General features: G+C 49.7%; 1 protein-coding gene across 17 annotated transcripts in view; it reads right to left on the bottom strand.

The window, feature by feature from the left end:
* LOC142566355 (peptide transporter family 1-like) overlaps nt 1-12,989 on the bottom strand; it is a 732,761-nt gene that overhangs the window by 694,249 nt on the left and 25,523 nt on the right. Inside the window, exon 1 of one of the 17 annotated variants that reach the window (XM_075677295.1) lies at nt 8,060-8,141. The exons of 15 other annotated variants lie outside the window; for them this stretch is intronic. The gene's annotated coding sequence lies outside the window, so the exon portion shown is untranslated. Of the gene's footprint in view, nt 1-8,059; nt 8,142-12,989 lie in introns of those variants that run through there. One more of the 17 variants, XM_075677284.1, reaches the window with a different exon arrangement.

The following is a 12,989-nucleotide window of genomic DNA, read 5'->3' as shown; positions in this document are numbered from 1 at the left end:
TTCGCGTCGCGCATACATGCAATCAGATTACACAAGTTGCGGTGAAAGACAGTGGACGAAACCATCGATAACATTCCAGAAACTTCTTTTACATGCACGCGCGTCCTGCGCTAAGCGATAACATTTGTTAGGCGGCGAAACGTGGTCGCTAGATAAAGATAAGTACACGTGTCATTACCCCACTCTTAAAAAGCACCGACCCGATGCTGCAAACAAACGAAAGTAATAAACAAAGGCACTCGTAGCAAAGAAAACGACAAAAATAAGGAAGTTCGTCAGCGTCCGTAAAAGGGTTTAAGGCGCACTACGTGAACCACTTCAGATCGTGCGCGGCGCCGCTGTGAATGCGAAATGCCGTCTGGCACGACCTCATAGTCCAGAGCGCCAAAACGTCGGATGACCTTGTAGGGTCCGAAATAGCCTCGGAGCAGTTTCTCACTGAGTCCTCGTCGGCATATCGGGGTCCATACCCAAACACGGTCGCCGGGCTGGTACTCGACGAAGCGTCGTCGGAGGTTGTAGTGTCGGCTGTCGGTCCTCTGCTGGTTCTTGATCCGCAGGCGGGCGAGCTGTCGGGCTTCTTCGGCGCGCTGGAGATAGGTAGCGACGTCAAGATTTTCCTCGTCAGTGACGTGCGGCAGCATGGCGTCGAGCGTCGTCGTCGGGTTCCTGCCGTAAACCAGCTTGAATGGCGTGATCTGTGTTCTTTCTTGCACCGCCGTGTTGTAAGCCAATGTTACGTACGGCAGGACCGCATCCCACGTCTTGTGCTCGACGTCGACGTACACTGCTAGCATGTCGGCGAGGGTCTTGTTCAGGCGCTCCGTGAGGCCATTCGTATGCGGATGGTATGCAGTTGTCCTCCTGTGACTTGTCTGGCTGTATTGCAGAATGGCTTGCGTGAGCTCTGCTGTAAAAGCCGTTCCTCTGTCGATGATGAGGACTTCTGGAGCACCATGTCGCAGCAGGATGTTCTCGACGAAAAATTTCGCCATTTCGGCTGCGCTGCCTTTCGGTGGAGCTTTAGTTTCAGCGAAGCGGGTGAGATAGTCCGCCGCCACGACGATCCACTTGTTTCCGGAAGTTGATTTCGGAAACGGTCCCAATTAAGTCCATCCCGATCTGCTGAACAGGTCGGTAAGGAGGCTTCATCGGCTGCAGTAATCCCGCTGGCCTTGTCGGTGCTGTCTTGCGTCGCTGACAGTCTCGGCATGTCTTGACGTAACGGGCGACATCGGCGGTTAGGTGCGGCCAGTAATACCTTTCTTGTATCCTCGATAGCGTCCGGGAGAAACCGAGGTGGCCAGCGGTCGGATCGTCATGTAGGGCGTGCAGTACTTCTGGACGCAGCGCCGACGGAACAACAAGAAGGTAGTTGGCGCGGACTGGTGAGAAGTTCTTCAAGAGTAGGCTGTGTTGAAGCGTGAACGAAGACAATCCACGCTTAAATGCCCTAGGGACAACATCAGTGTGCCCTTCCAAATACTCGACTAGGGCTTTTAGCTCCGGGTCCCCTCGATGTTGTTCGGCGAAGTCCTTCCGCGCTTATTATTCCAAGGAAGGTGTCGTCATCCTCGTCATCTTGCAGCGGCGGGTAAATGGGGGCGCGTGATAGGCAATCGGCATGGGAGTGTTTGGTCCGGACTTGTATGTTACAGTGATGTCGTGTTCTTCTAGTCTGAGGCTCCGCCGTGCCAGCCGTCCTGAGGGATCCTTTAAATTCGCTAGCCAACACAAGGCGTAATGGTCGCTGACGATTTTGAATGGCCTGCCATATAGATAAGGGCGAAATTTCGCTGTAGCCCAAACGATGGCGAGGCATTCCTTTTCAGTTGTAGAATAATTGCCTTCCGCTTTTGACAACGACTGGCTAGCGTAAGCGATCACCGTGTTCATGTCCATCTTTTCTCTAGACTAGGAGGGCACCGAGGCCTAGGCTACTGGTGTCAATGTTGATTTCGGTTTTGGCGTGCTCGTCGAAGTGCGTAAGTACGGGCGGCGACTGCATGCGTCGTTTGAGTTCATGAAATGTGTCGGCCTGCGGCGTTTCCCACTTGAACTCGACGCCACGTTTAGTTAGCTCTGTCAGAGGCTCAGCGATGCGTGAAAAGCCTTTGACAAATCGCCTGTAGTAGGCACACATGCCAAGAAATCTACGCACTGCCTTCTTGTCGATGGGCTGCGGGAACATTGCGATGGCAGCTGTCTTCTGCGGGTCGGGGCGGACTCCAGATTTCCTGATGACGTGGACTAGGACAGAAGCTCATCGTAAGCGAAGCGGCACTTTTCTGGCTTCAGAGTGAGCCCTGATGACTTGATGGCCTCTAGTACTGTTGCAAGCCGCCTAAGGTGATCGTCGAAATTTCTGGCGAAGACAACGACGTCATCCAAGTAAACGAGACAGGTCTGCCACTTAAATCCTGCTAAAACCCTGTCCATCACGCGCTGGAACGTTGCAGGCGCCGAGCACAGTCCAAATGGCATAACCTTGAACTCGTAGAGGCCGTCTGGGGTGATGAAGGCGGTCTTTTCGCGATCTCTTTCGTCGACTTCTATTTGCCAATAGCCAGACTTGAGGTCTATCGACGAGAAGTTTTTAGCGTTGCAGAGCCGATCCAATGCGTCGTCTATCCGTGGAAGGGGGTATACGTCCTTCTTCGTGATCTTGTTCAGACGACGATAATCGACGCAGAAACGTAGCGTTCCGTCCTTTTTCTTTAACAGGACAACAGGAGATGTCCACGGGCTTTTCGACGGCTGGATGATGTCGTCGCGAAGCATTTCGTCGACTTGTTATCTTATAGCTTCACGTTCTCGCGGCGAAACTCGGTAAGGGCTCTGGCGGAGTGGTAGAGCGCACTCCTCGGTGATTATGCGATGCTTGGCGACTGGTGTTAGTCGAATCGTCGATGACGTCGAAAAGCAGCCTTTGTATCGTCGGAGCAGACTTCTGAGCTGCTGTTGCTTAATCATAGGGAGATTTGGATGAATGTCGTAGTCTGGTTCGGGAACCATGGTCGTCGGGGTAGATGCGGTCGAATCCGAGAGGAGAAACGCATTGCTCGTTTCCAGAATTTCCTCGATGTAAGTGATCGTCGTGCCCTTGTTGATGTGCTTGAACTCCTGGCTAAAGTTTGTCAGCTACACTTCAGTTTTCCCTCCATGCAGTCGAGCGATCCCTCTTGCGACGCAAATTTCACGGTCTGGCAGTAGACGTTGGTCGCCTTCGATGACGCCTTCTACGTCAGCGGGTATTTCGGTGCCGACCGAAATAACAATGCTGGAGCGAGGCGGGATGCTCACTTGATCTTGGAGCACACTCAAGGCGTGGTGACTATGAGGGCTCTCCGGTGATATCGCTTTATCATCCGACAGCGTTATTGACTTCGACTTGAGGTCGATGATTGCGCCGTGTTGGTTCAGGAAGTCCATACCAAGAATGACCTCTCGTGAACACTGTTGCAGGATGACGAAGGTGGCAGGGTAAGTCCGGTCATGAATGGTTATTCTTGCCGTGCGGATTCCAGTCGGCGTGATGAGGTGTCCTCCAGTGGTCCGAATTTGAGGGCCTTCCTATGCGGTCTTAAATTTCTTCAACTGGGCGGCGATGTGTCCACTCATGACGAAGTAATCAACCCCTGCGTCCACTAAGGCGGTAGCTGCGTGGCAGTCGAGAAGCACGTCGAGGTCCGTGTTTCTTTGTCTGGCGTTGCAGTTAGGTCTTGGCGTCGGATCACGGCTGCGTCGTGCTGAACTGAAGCTGGAACGTCGCGTGGTCAAGTCGTCTTTCGTCGGTGCAGTCTTGGCTTCGTGACTTCGTCGGGACGGCGGCGTGTCATTATGTCGTCGAGATGGTCTCTTCGTCGTCTTCGTCGGCGGCGGAGGATCTTCGTCAATTTGACGAACAGCAACCGCACCTCCATCGGTTGCTGCTTTTAGTTTTCCGGATATGGGCTCGCAGAGCGGACCCGGGCTGGGCCAGTGTATGGTCGGCGCTGCGGCGACAGGTAGCGGCCTGGTGACGGCGAACGGGACGGTCGTCGAGGGCTCCATTGAGTGGCGACCAGGTAGTCGGCGATATCGCGAGGTCGTTCGCCAATCTGTGGTCGTGGCGCGTTAACGGCGAATCCTCGGAGTCCCATCTCCCGGTATGGGCATCGGCGGTAGATGTGCCCGGCTTCTCCGCAGTGATAGCAAAGCGGGCGGTGGTCGGGGGCGCGCCAAACGTCTGTCTTCCATGGAACGCCGCGTGAGGTGACGGCTTGGCGTGCTGGCGGCGGGGGTGGTGGTGGACGACGGAAATGTGTCGTCACTGGGCCCTGCCGTGGGCGCGGAGAGGGAACGTGACGGCGGGCTACAGCGGCGTAAGTCATTGCTTGCGGCTGAGGCTGTGGCGATTCAGGGCGTACTCCGAGTTGTTGCTGGAGCTCCTCACGTACGGCGTTGGCGATCGAAGCCACTTGAGACTGTGATGAAGGCAACAGCTTCTGTAGTTCCTCCCGCACGACCACTCGGATAGTCTCGCGCAGGTCGTCGGTGGCCAGTGACGCAACTCCGGCGTAGTTTGTCGAGTTCGTGCGGCGGTTGAATTGTGTCTTCTCGATGTGTCTTCTTGATGCTAGTGGCCTCATGAAGAAACTCGTCGACGGTCTTCGGTGGGCTTCGTACCATTCCGGCGAAAAGTTCCTCCTTTACTCCACGCATCAGTAGGCGGACTTTCTTCTCCTCGGACATTTCCGGGTTGGCGTGGCGGAATAGGCGGCTCATTTCTTCTGTAAAGATCGCGGTTGTTTCATTAGGTAGCTGCACCCGGGTTTCTAACAACGCTTGGGCTCGTTCTCGGCGTAGGACGCTTGCGAATGTCTGCAAGAAGGCGCTTCGGAACAGCTCCCAGGTCGTTAAGGTAGCTTCTCGGTTCTCGAACCACGTCCTGGCAGCGTCTTCCAACGCGAAGAACACATGTCGCAGTTTGTCGTCGCTGTTCCTGTTGTTAAAAGCAGCGACCCTGTCGTATGTCTCAAGCCAGCTTTCCGGGTCCTCGAATGTTGAACCGCGGAACGTCGGAGACTCCCTGGGCTGCTGCAGCACGATGGGGGACGCTGGGGCTGCGATTGGGGCGGACTTGGTGGCGATCTTCCTGGTCGTCTCAGGCAAAAGTCCGTGCTCCGGGGGCAGTTGTTGAAGACGGCGGCTTGCTCGATGGTCCGGGACTACGTTGGTGCTCTCTTTGCGGTTCGGGCTTGGATCACGGCTTGTCGGGGGCGTCCGGTACATGAACGAAAAGCACCTCCATCAGATGTCACGTGGTGGTGACGTTGAAGAACACAGGAGCAATACTGTGAAAGACAAAACTAACTTTTATTGGGCGAACCTTTGCCCACAAAAACAGGCTACACTTATAGCACAACGACAGCGGCGAACACGGTCGGCGATCGTCGAAAATCTGATCAGCGGGTCAAGCGCGTCGGCTTTTATAGATCAGTCATCGAATGTTCCAGATTAACCGCTGGGGCCCGCGTGTCTTCCACAAAGTTCTACACTATTCGCGTCGCGCATACATGCAATCAGATTACACAAGAAAGACAGTGGACGGAACCATCGATAACATTCCAGAAACTTCTGTTACATGCAGGCGCGTCCTGCGCTGTGCGATAACATTTGTTAGGCGGCGAAACGTGGTCGCTAGATAAAAATAAGTACACGTGTCAATACTATGGTCTCTTCTTATCGTATATAAGTTACTCTTACCTTGTCTGGGCTACAACATCTAAATCTAACTAGTAAAAGCTGGTAATACTTCAAAAGAAAATCCTTCGGTATATAGAGAACGTTAATCGGCTTTCATCAACAGATAATATATTTCTCAAATACAGACTAAACCGCGTAGATAAGTTATACGAACACCGATTACTAGAAAAGATTTACTTCTCATCCGAATATGTTAATTATTTTACATCCCTTGCTCTGCTAGAACTCTGCACTCACACGAAACATACTACACGAAACCCTGAGGTGTGGAAGGTATCATGGTGTCGAAACAATTACAGCCTACAGTCCTTAACAGATAATATACCGACTGTACTAAACAAATATAAGCACAAAGCTACGCTAAATAAAAATAGTTTGCGTGACTACTTTCTTTATAGTGACACTTTAGTATATTGCATTCAAGTGTAAAATGGTCATTTTTATGCATACGTACGATGTGTAATGTTTGTTGTATATAAAGACTTCAGTGTATATATCATGTGAGTGCTACTGCCATGTAAGGGACCCTGGGCCTCCGTCAAGCTGCTGCGACAGCTTTTTGCCCAGGTGTCCCTCCAGTTCCTTATTTCTGGTAAATAAAATTGATTGATTGATGTAACATGCGCATTTGGAAGCGCTATATTGCTGGGGCGTCGTTTTGGCGGAGGCAAATACTACACGTTTTGAAAGCTTGAGAACGGAGAGTCGACTGGCTTTTTTCCAAAGTAGAGTACTAGACAATGGTCGGGTGGAACGAACGGCGCTCTCCCGCTGAGGCGACGCGTGTAGAAAAACTTTGCGCAGGCGCTGCGAGCGAACTGGATTGGGGTGGAGACGCGGAATTTTCAACGTAATTTCGCTGCGAGCGCTGAGACCGATTGCGCGCGTACGCTCTTATAATGGTGCTTTATTTCAACGGCAAATTCATATTGACATTTACATATATACGTATACAGATTTGACGCATGGATTATACAACATGATGTCTTCAATTTTGCTGTCGTTAAGTGCGTCGTCTGCCAGCGAGCGCGCGTTCGTTGCGCGGACACAGGTGGAGGCCCAGTTTTCTCGCAAGAAATCTGTGCAGTAAATTATTTTTATAGTTTTAGTTGCTTTGGTGCGCCTGCGACTCCTGTCGGCCGGCACCAGTTGTAGTTTTATCCAGGTGAACTGGAACTTGCAACAGTGTTTTCTGAAAGTAAGACGTAATTTTTGCCACAGAAGCCGTCTACCTGCAACATGGAGCTGCGAAAGAATTTTTTTATATGTGATTATACGCGCTCTCCTTTTTGGCGGAATATCGATCAGGTACAATGGTCAAAATAAACAATATTATAGTGAAATAAACCCTGTTTATTGAGTGCATGGCGTCATGAGATGCAGATGACCAATAAGCTGCTAGGTTAATCTAAGGGTACTTAGACATACATATCAAATACATACATGTAAGAGAAAAATGATGAAATATTCTGCAGTAGTCTGCGGCAACTGAGAAGCCGTACTCCAGAAAACGACACTGGCCGGTGCAGAACAATAAATCAGCGTTTATTCTTTTTGACACGATTTTTATAAGCAGCGGTTGCTTATCCGCTGCTGATATCAGTGCCCGTGATGACGAAGTGGCAGGCAGGCACTTGACGTTACGTCATCACATTCCTTCCCCCCCAAGATTGTCGTCTTCATTAACGATCTTCAGTGGCGGAAATCGTGAGACCCATATCGGTCTGGTGGTTTCCTGGCGCGCTGACTTCTGCGCAGCACTGGTGGAGGATCGGAAGGCGCTTTGGCTTGCGTCTGAGGATGGTCATTGTGGGTAGCAGGCAGCGGCAATTCTTGCCCCTCTAGTGGTGGCGGGTCCGGGGTCATTGCATCCTCTGGGGGAGGTGTTGCCGTGTCCGCTTCATGATACGCCTGCTGGAGCATGGTTGGGGCCTCCCGATGACGCACAACGTCCTCGGTCCCGTGTCTTCTCGGGGACTCCACACCAACATTTGATCCTGCATGCTGGAAACTGCGCGCGCGTAAATGGTCAACATGAACGTGCCGGTCTGTGTTCTGCATTTTTACGAGATAGTTCACAGGGCTAACTGGCCGCACCACACACCCTTCTGCCCATGACACCTTCTCTTGCCTGACAGTATTCCCGTATACGCAGTCCCCTGCCCTGAATGAACAGAAAATCGATCTTCGTTGGTCATGCTGCCGTTTTACCGATTCTTGCTTGGTTTGCATGTCGTCTCGAAATGAGGGCCTTAGCAAGGACAGCCTCGTGCGCGGCATTCGCTTCAGAACAGTTCGGCTGGACACTTGCCTGTTACTGTGCTAGGTGTTGTCCGATATGCCAGCAAGAAGTCGTCCAGCCTCTCCCGCAGCGGTCTGCTGTTTCCTCCCTTGTTGTCGTGCAACAGCTGCTTGCGGAGGCTCCTCTTAACGGTTTGCACCGTCCTCTCGGCAGCTCCATTGGATTCCGGATGGTATGGCGGGCTGTACGTACGCCGGATGCCACAGACATCGAGCAAATCCTGGAACTCCTGCGATGTGGACCATTATCAGAAATGATTTGTTCGGGGAATCCGTAAGAAGCAAATAGACTCCGCAAACGCTCGATAGTCTTCGCAGCTGTAGTTGAGCTCATAGGGAACACCCCAATCAATTTTGAAAACCAGTCAACACTCAGAAGGGATATCGTTTTTTCAAACTAAAAAAAATCCAAATGCACTCGCTGCCAGCATCGGGCGGGAAATGACCATGGCTTGAGCGGTGAACGAGGGGCACTGATTTCCATCGCTTGGCAGATGCTGCACCTTTTTACCACTCCTATGTCTGCATCTCGCCCTGGACACCGTAGCAGGCTACGAGCGAGCATCTTCATGCGTGATGCCCTGGGGTGTTCTGCGTGCAACAGTCCTAGCACGGCGTCTTGCAACGTTGTTGGCACAATAACACGACTTACCCATATGAAGCATCCTGCTTCTAATGATAGCTCCACGCGTCTGCTATAGTACGGTACCAGTTCAGCGTCTTTGACTTGTGCTGGCCATCCTTCCAGTGTATATTGGTAAAGCTTGCTTAGCGTGCCGTCATACTTGGTCGCTTTAGAAACATCCATAGCCGCCAGTGGCGTAGTTTCAAAAACAGCGAGGGTATATGTCTCCTCTATACCAGTTCCACTTAAAACAGGCAGTCTGGACAGCGCATCTGCAACTTGCATTTGAGATCCCTTTCTATATCTCAAGTCGTAGCGATAAGAAGCCATGATTAAAGCCCATCGTTGCATGCGAGCGGCTGCCAAAGATGGAACCTGCTTCCGTGGCCCTAAGATGCCTTTCAGCGATTGATGGTCCGTGAACAACGTGAATGTCCGCCCATACAGATAGCGATGAAATTTTTTGAGAGCAAAGATTATCGCCAACGCCTCTCGCTCGAGCTGGGCATAGCTACGCTCAGCTTGCGATAGGGTCCTGGACGCAAAAGCAATGGGTTTTTCTATACTATTCGGATGTATATAAAAAGAACCGCGCCGAGCCCATACTGCGACGCATCAGAGCTCAGCGCCAAGGGTTGCTTTGGATCATAGTAAGCAAGTACCGGACTGGTCGTGAGCAAGTTCTTCGTTTCTCGAAGCGCGAGAGCGCATTTACTTGTCCAATCCCAACGCTTGCCCTTCTTGAACAGCTCGTAGAGCGGCGCAGCGACGGTTGCCAAGTCCGATAGGAACTTAGCGTAGAATGTTACCATTCCGAGAAAAGACTTCAGTTCTGTACCATTCATGGGGGGGCTCGAGTGATTCCCTCTGCTGAAATTCTGTGGCCCAGGTAGCAAACTTCGCTGCAAAAGAGCTTGTATTTTTCCATGCGCAGCGTCACATTGGGATCCTGTAATCGTGTTAACACCTCTTCCAGCTTTTGACAACAGTGATCAGCACTCCTACCCCCAATTATTATATCATCAATGTAACGCTCCACTTGAGGGACACCTTTGAGAATCATCTCCATGAGCGACTGGAATATGGCAGGAGCACTTGCGATGCCATAAGGGAGACGCTGGTATTGGTAAAGACCTTGGTGTGTGTTCGCAGTTAAAATCGCCTTCGCAGCTTCGTTAAGTTCTACTTGCTGGTAAGCGGTAGCAAAGTCAAGCACATACAATACCCTTGAACCTGCTAACGTTGCGAACAAATCTGGCAACGGAAGAGGGTAATGCTCAGTCAGAAGCGCAGGGTTCACCGTGACCTTGTAGTCGCCACAGAGCCGCACCTTTGCTCCCCCATCCTTGGGTACTACCACTAACGGGGTCGCCCAATCGCTTCTGGTGACTTTTCAGTACCCCAGTCTGTTCTAAGGCATCAAGTTCTTCAGGCACAGCTTGCTTCAATGCAAAAGGCACAGGACGGGCCTTGCAATATACTGGCGTGCTATTTGGCTTGAAATGAACTTGTGCTTTGTAGCCCGTTATGAACCCCATCTGCGGTGAAAACACTGCCTCAACATACCTTGCTGGTGAAGCAGCGCACTCACACGGACACAGTGAAGACAAACAGGAAAAGACGACACTCGTTGCACTCGCAAAATAGTTGCCACTGCGACGAGTGTCGTCTTTTCCTGTTTGTCTTCACTGTGTCCGTGTCAGTGCGCTGCTTCACCAGCAAGGTATGATGGTCACTCACCAACTAGCCCAACTTTCCACTTTACTGAACTTCACTGCCTCAAATTTCTTCTTTAGTTCATCCACGGCATCGTCTTGCTCTACAGCTCGAAGTCCTTGCCAGTTTAAGCTTTCTCAACCAGTTGCGACCAAGCAGACATGGCAGCCTTCTTCCCGCGTCATCTACTATCAGCACAGGTAAAATATCAGTTTGATCACTGTGCTCGACTCGCACGTTCACTGATCCTACGACTGGCACCAGCTCACCCGTATATGTCCTTAAAGGAACAGTCGCTTTCTTGATAGTTAGTTCTGCATATTTGTGCTGAAAAACCGACTTAGGCATGACGGTGACGGAAGCCCCTGTGTCTATCTACATCTTAGGGTTTGTCCTTCCATCCGAACAGTGACACAGTAGGCTGAATTATTATTTGTCATGCTGTATATTTCTTGCTCTTTGTCCGAATGGTTTCCCGGGCTATCGATTGCATTTAGTGCCTTTGTTCTGCCTGGGCGCTGTCTGCACATTGTTCTCAAGTGACCTTGCTCACCGCAGCTATGTATCTTATATTTATTTATTAGTACTACCCTCAGGGCCAGAGGCATTACAGAGGAGTGTGGAACATACGGGAAAAGAGACACTATACAGGTTTTTCTTCTGCTAATACAATGTTAGCTAAAACGATGAGATAATTGCGGGAAGCAACAAAAACTCAAGTAATTGACCGATAACAAATATAATTAAATAATTGGTTAGTTACACTGCAATACACTTGTGTTTAAAACATTATGAAACTGGAAATAGTGAACAGTGGACGTGACTGCTCCAGGAAGGTGGTTCCAGTCCTGTGAGGTGCGGGGTACAAATGATTGATAACATGTTTGCGTTAAGCACGACAATATTCCCACCTTTTGTGCATGATCAAAACGAGGGGAAATGTATGATGGAGGAAGAATAAGGTCGTTGTGTAGGGCGGGACTGTAGTATATCTTGTGGAAGAGACATAAGCGAGAAAACTTGCGGCGACAGGCGAGTGACGCAAGCTGTAGGGACTCTTTCATTAAAGTGACACTGGCAGTACGACTGTAGTTTCCTAGAATGAAGCGGACAGAGTTATTTTGGACAAGCTGGAGGGCAGAGGTTAATATAGCAGTGCTCGGGTCCCAGATTGAAGAGGCATATTCGAGTTTACTTCGGACGAAAGATTTGTAAAGGAGGAGTTTTAAAGAAACACGAGCAGATGAAAAATTGCGCTGGAGGTAACCTAACGAGCGGTTTGCATTGCTAATTATTTTGCTAATATGAAGAGCCCAAGAAAGAGAGGAAGTTATGTGGACACCTAAGCAGCAATAGGATGTTACGGATTCGAGAGCGGAATTCTCGAGCAAGTAGGAAATGGGGCAAGAAGCTGTACGGGAGATGCGTAATACCTTACATTTTGTTGTGCTGAGTTCCATTAGCCAGACTTTACACCAGTTAGATATACAGTTGATACCGTTTTGAAGGATCGTAACATCATTTTGGTCAATAATTTCTCGGAAGACTACGCAATCGTCGACGAATAAGTGAATCTTAGAGGTCACGCGTTGCGGCAAGTCATTAATATAGATGAGAAACAGGACAGGGCCGAGCACTGAACCTTGGGGCACGCCAGAATGAACTGGCCTCAACGGGAAATTATAAGTGTTAGCAGACAGGAATTGTGAGCGTCCGGTTAGAAAATATTCGATCCAGGAGAGAAGTTTCCTATCAATGTTCAATTTGCTTAATTTAAAGAGAAGTAAACTGTGGTAAACTTTTTCAAAAGCTTTTGCGAAATCTAGGAAGACACAGTCAGCTTAGAACGACGATCAAGAATTGTATGCAGCTTGTGTGTAAAGGAAGCCAACTGTGTTTCGCAGGAAAGAGATCGGCGGAAACCATGTTGAGCCTTCGAAAAAAACGAGTTGGCATTAGGGAAATTAACAATGTTTGTGTAAAGAACATGTTCTAGGATTTTACAGGCGATACAAGTTAGTGAAATCGGGCGGCAGTTTAGGGGTGAATTTTTACTTCCAGATTTATGAACTGGAACCACCTTGCCGACTTTCCAGTCGGATGGCAGTGTCGATTCATCAATTGATTGTTGGAATATTTTGGATAGCATAATACTAGAATATATTTTGGTACTTTTTAAGAATTTAGCATTGATAAGGTCAATTCCTGGGCTTGAGGACACTTTCAATGATTCGATTTTTTTTTTTTCGATGCCAGGGGGTTGAATAGTATTTTGTAAGAAATTATTACGAGAACATTTCAGTGCAGAGACATAAGCATTATTCGCTTTCACATATGCATCCCACCGCTGCTCGGAGGGAGAATGCTTGGCAGAGCGATAGAGCCGCTTTTTTTTTTTTTTTGTTACGAAGTCGTTTTAAAGTCGAGTTATACCAAAGTGCTTTTGAATGCGAAGAAATAGTGCGCATAGGTACATGCTTGTCGATTAGTTCATGTACTTTTGTTGTAAACATATTCAAGTTAGTTTCGGTAGTACGGCTTTCAAAATAATCTAACAAAATTTTGTAAACGTTGAGAAACGCAGGCAGTTCGTTATTAA

Source organism: Dermacentor variabilis, unplaced genomic scaffold (assembly GCF_050947875.1).
Source record: "Dermacentor variabilis isolate Ectoservices unplaced genomic scaffold, ASM5094787v1 scaffold_12, whole genome shotgun sequence".
NCBI classification, from domain to species: domain Eukaryota; kingdom Metazoa; phylum Arthropoda; class Arachnida; order Ixodida; family Ixodidae; genus Dermacentor; species Dermacentor variabilis.
Note: the sequence above shows the minus strand (reverse complement) of the source record. Positions and strands in the feature narration are given on the sequence as shown.